General features: G+C 43.5%; 1 long non-coding RNA gene across 2 annotated transcripts; it reads right to left on the bottom strand.

Annotated features, from left to right (window-relative positions):
* Nucleotides 1–2,642: 2,642 nt before the first annotated feature.
* LOC120660119 lies at nt 2,643–5,109 on the bottom strand. 2 transcript variants are annotated; one of them, XR_005669375.1, is made up of 4 exons: nt 4,991–5,109; nt 4,740–4,887; nt 3,714–3,846; nt 2,643–3,115 (listed from the first exon to the last, which is right to left on the bottom strand). It is a non-coding gene; the product is annotated as an uncharacterized LOC120660119 (long non-coding RNA). The 2 variants fall into 2 exon arrangements; XR_005669374.1 differs by having other exon boundaries at nt 4,740–5,102.
* Between the last annotated feature and the right edge of the window lie 402 nt (nt 5,110–5,511).

The following is a 5,511-nucleotide window of genomic DNA, read 5'->3' on the forward strand; positions in this document are numbered from 1 at the left end:
GAGGGAGGGAGAGAGAGAGAGAGAGAGAGGGAGGGAGGGAGGGAGGGAGGGGGCGGACGTGAGAGGGAGAGAGAGAGCGCGCGTGGGAGAAGAACAGAGACAACAGCGAAGGCCGTTTTTTTTGGTGAAAAATGGGTGCGGGAGACGGGGTTCGAACGAGCGGCGTGGGCTGGGCAGGAGCGGAGGTGGGGGCAGGCGCGATGGGGTCTCCGCGTGTTGCGTTACGTTGAAGCCGGCGGATGAGGGCCGTTGGATCACGTTGTAGTATTGTTTGGAGTACTTGGAGCCATTGATTTTTACAGAGTTGAGAATCGGTGTACACTTTGGTTGGTGCACTGGGTGCTGAGCATCTCAGCGGGGGCACGGGACGGGGTGGATGTAGCTTTGTTTGCATCATTCCTTCGGGGGGTTGATTAATTGGTGTTTTAGGGGATGGATTCTTTGCCTCTTTTTCACGATAGATCTTGTATGAACGCTAGAAAAGAGAGAAGCCCCTGTCAAGCTACACCAACAGAGGTCCACACTGTATCAGGTTTCGTACACGCTCCTATTTTCCTTCTATTTATAATGTCTTGAGCATCTTCATCATGGTCAACTTGGCCATTGAATTCAGTTCTCCAAAATTCTTTCTTCTACCAGCTCTGTACCTCAAGCCACCCTAGAACTATGAAGTTACAGTTTCTTCCTCCTTTCCTGTTGACGGTGGCACACATGATTGATATTGGTAGTCTTGCATTACTCATTCGGGTGTGCCTAATGATCCGAAATTTCCTCTGTCAACTCTGAGTTGCAAAATCATTCACAAGGTAATCTCAACCAAAGTAAATGTTTGCTCCATCTCCTCCACCCCTGTTTTCCTAAACTGGCCATTGTTCTAACAATCAATTCCGTGGGCCTTTTTACAGGATGAGGAAAATGGTCGTCTTTTGAAGATGTTGGGGATGTCCACCGCCGGCCGTTTGCTGTTGGATTCAGTTGTTCCTATCAATGTTAATACTCCTCGATATAAATTATTAGTGCCGTATTATCTCCTGGAGGATCACTACACCAGTTAGAAACCTGATGTTAGTGTTCACACGTGCCGAACAATTAATACTCTTAGGACTTCAAAATTACTTCATCTTAAGGACATCCTATTTCACTGTATTGTAAACTATGCTAAGGAACTACCGCTTAGCTAAATACTTGACGCTAATGTTGCTCTTCTTTGCAACCGAATTTCATAATTGTGCTGCCGCTTGTTAATGTGATGCCTTTGATATAATAGTTCAAAATTAGATACAAATTGTCCTACAAGGAATGATACAAAGTTTACAGGTCCGCGCGCCCTATTGTCGACTCTGTCGCGCTTTGTTTCCCCTTAATGAACGTCTTCTACTCATTTGCTGTAACTAACTATTGCACCTCATCCGTAAACAGAAAAACATAACCCCCCTAATCCACCTCTACATCAAAAAAACTATACAATTTCTCCCATGTTCGCACGCAATAGCGCGCGTCTGGCACTAGTGATTGAAAGTATCTTGGCACGACATCTGCAATTTTTCCTTGTACTAGAGTAATAACTGACGTACACACAACACGATCACACGACAGGTGCTCCTAGGTCTATTGGTTTTTTTTTTGAACGAACCAGCACGAGATTGTGCCTATTTCATTGATATAGAAGGAAAGAGCAAGGAGTACAACCGGAACCTGCAAAAAAATTACAGTCTTGCAATTACAGATGCCAAATCTTTAGCTCCTACAGTTATCCAAATGGCAGCCTTCACTTTAATTTTCTCCATGAGCATGGTTGCCGAAGTTTCTTCTCAATTGAAGACTCTAGCATTTCGCTCCTTCCATACTTCCCATATAATCAGCACGGCAAGGCTCCGCACTACCTTCTTCGGTACCCTAGGCATGGTACCGATGTTTAACCACCAAGTGAGCGCATTATTGCTCGGTCTCCAAACGTTTGGATTTAGTTCTGGGTAGGCAACCCAATCTGCAGGAAGTTACTAGATCTTTCTGTTGTATCTGCATTTCGATAGCAGGTGGTGTGCTAACTCCCTAACACCACTGTAGAGAGGGCATAAAGGCGAGTGTGGCCACCCCTCCGGGGCAGTTTGTCGGAAGTCCAGATCCTAGGTCTACTGTGCTGTGGTCTACTCTGGTGTTGACGCCATTCCTGGGTCAGATGTAACCCCCCCCCCCCCCCCCGCGCCGGCCCCAAAGCAGAAAATCGCGAGAGGAACTACGACGTGAGCGGCACCTCCCCAATCCTCACTCTGAATTGGATGAACTCCAAGCGCACATGCACGCGCAAATATATTGACTAGGAGTTGTGAGTTTTGCTGCGAAACATAGAAACTTTTCGGTTCTTCTTCACCTTGATTGATGCTCATCATCCTGTTCATGTTGATTTGAGATACACATATCCGTGATGATCAAGAGAGATGCATGATTCTTGTGTATGGGAATCCTTTAGTAGTGGTGGGTGGCAAAACTCTAGGTGCATTTAATTCGATGGAAGCTTTGACCAAATCCCAGAACATGCTGTGCCGTTCCTATGAAACTTGCGGAGAAAGTTTAGCAAAGATTAAGATGCAAACCAAATGTTGATATGTGAAACGTTATGTTTGCAAAATCTGCTTGGTGACTTGGTCTAGAAAACTTGCATATATTCCCATATCAAAAGCAATACAATAGCAATTAGAATTTCTCGCATAATATGGTTCACCTCTCGTCTTCTCCCACCAACATACAGAATCCTTCTTCCATTGCTTTTTGGATGACTATTAGACTAGGAGAAATCTCTCAGACAGACTACAATATAAATCTGCACATGGCGACAGCTGCATCTCCATTCTAGTTAAAATTTAAAATTTCTCAAGCAGAATTGCAACAGGATGTAATAGAACACAAGTTACTCGGAAAGTGAAACAAGCAGCCAGAATGTGGAACCAGCAGATGCAACTATGAATGACCATGCCATGGATGCTAGGATGACAGAAACCTTGTAACGGATGCATGTGAGATACGGATACACCCTGCAGAATTCGACGTCTATTGCAAGAAGAATGGCCACAGCGGCAGTGGAAGAAGCTGCTGACAATGCGCCGATCGCCAGGATCTGTAACAAACACACCCACATCATTGGATTCACTGAAGCTATCAGTTGCAAATCGTTTGATAATTTGAGGAAGAGGTAGTCGAGCAATAAGGTATTGCAGAGTTCATTAAGCCACAGATGCAGTGGTAGGGAACAAAAAGAGTTTCAATTAGTAATTATGCCCCTGCTTGTAAGAAATAAAGGAGATAACATATAAGGCATCAGAAAAGATGCTGCAATACAAAATGGATTTTGGTAACAATCTTGGTACAGCACAACAAAAAGATTTTTTTTTTGTGACCGGGCTTGAGTATGTTTTTCATTAAGAGAAAAATAATTCGAGTTACAAGCATAATGATTTTGGAGACATGGAACCAACCCGGGACTCCCGACTGGAACGATTACACCGTAATAGCTACACGACCTGAAAGCCTACCCAATGCGCCTACTGCTAGCACAACAAAAAGGTCCATTTCATTTATGCTTGATATATGATCCTGAGTGTTGTTTTGAGTTTCGACACTACTGCAACGAGCTAACGAGAGACCACCTAGTCTAGTGCTTTAGAAAATTTAAATAGAAGTGAGAACATTTGAAGAGTCAAAAGTAAACGACTTACCCAGTCACCTATAACATACTTCTACAAATTCCCAGTGCTGTGAAGGTCCCAGTTAATCTTTAAAGAATAGATATCAATACAAACAAGGATGAAACTCCAGATAAGCTGCAGGATCATTTGAAGAACCAAGTAACTAGAAAATAAAAGAATGATAGATCAGGATAAGTGATCCTCGGAAGGCATATATGGTGTCAAGGATGTATATATATTAAAGTAAGCACATGCTGAAGCAATATTGAACAATAATATACAATACATCAAAGCCATCAACAAATATTTCATCTATGTACTGTGCTTAGCAAAACTATAGTTCTATTATTATCCAGATACATAGCTGACAATTGTACTCTCTTATTCTTCACATTTTTTTTTCATGATGCTGGTCTCTCATTGTGCAATGTGAAGTATAGTCCAGTACTCCTGTCCAGCTGTTGAAACTAAAAATCTCAATTTAAAGAGTACATTCCATCACCCATCAGCATTTCTTGCTCACTTCAGTTGGGCGTAATTTAATTTAAAGGAAAGAAAAGAGAACTCAATCTCACAGATGAAAACTGTTAGTGGCCAAAAAAGAAAAAAAACTACAGAACATAAATGCATCCAAGAACAACCTCGTAGAGGCCCAATGTTTTTTTTTTCTAACGAACTGGCATGAGATTGTGCTGAAGACCCAAAGACTAGTAATCTAAAAATTTTAATCCGAAAGCATAATAGTAGGAAGGCTGAATTTTTTGCCATATCACAGGTTAACAGTGCTAGCGAAGGTCTAAAAGTTCCACTCACAAAACAGAAATAAAAAAATCCGAAATTGCATCTTGAGCCACCAAACTCAGCATGCATATGCTATCTCAAACCCAATAGTAAACTTGAGAAAAGAAAAGGAAACTGGAAAGAAAAAAACAGAAGCACATTGTGGCTTTATCTCGAGGTACCATTGTCAGACTAAATCGCAAGAGACGAAGGCTAGACAAAACCAGAGAGCTCACATTTTTTTACCCAGACGAAAGAGGCAGTTTGGGGCGTTACCAGAAGGTGCTGTAGTTGGAGAAGCCAAAAGCGGAGAGCATCGCTGCCAGAGAGCCGGCAGCGCACACGAACTGCGACACCCGCAGCGCCAAGCCGCTCGGCGTCCCGGGGCTCCCCATTATGTGCTTCATCTCTTCCCCTAGAGTTTCTGCACCACGACAGAGAGAGGGTACCTACGGACTACGGTACTGTGGCTGCAGCTGGTTGGCCGGAGCCGCGGAGGACGCTCTTGAGTTCTGCAGGAAACGTACCCGGCCGGGAAGGAGAAAGCCCTCCCTTTCACGCGTGAACCCGCTTTGCCTCCAGTGGTAGCGTACTGCCCGCTGGGAAATGTTGAAGGAGCTAGCGAGGAACTGGAATGAGCCCGGGAGAGACCATGTGTGCTTTCTGTGCGCTTTTGACTGGAGGGGCCGTCAATAATGGCTTGTTGTTGGGATCACCTGCCCGGTGAAAACTCGTCGTGCTCGGTGCTTCTTTACTGGTTCTCCAATCTACTTGGAGGGCTTGGACGATGGGCAAAAACATCTGCTTATTACTGGTTTGTTACATGTAGGTAACAAATAGCTTCTTTTTTTTAATCAATGACGGTATTATTGATTGCCAGAGTGTAGACGAGTATGAATTGAAAGAACAAAAGGCAACGTCATTCCTCTTCAAAACTAAATTTCTCATATGCCCTGCACCTCCCGGTAGTTGAATAAAGAAGCTAGCGTACCAAATCAACCAGCATGTGTTTTCTTAACAAAACAAATCAAATAAGTGAATTAACTGT

Source organism: Panicum virgatum, chromosome 2N, assembly GCF_016808335.1.
Source record: "Panicum virgatum strain AP13 chromosome 2N, P.virgatum_v5, whole genome shotgun sequence".
Lineage (NCBI taxonomy): Eukaryota > Viridiplantae > Streptophyta > Magnoliopsida > Poales > Poaceae > Panicum > Panicum virgatum.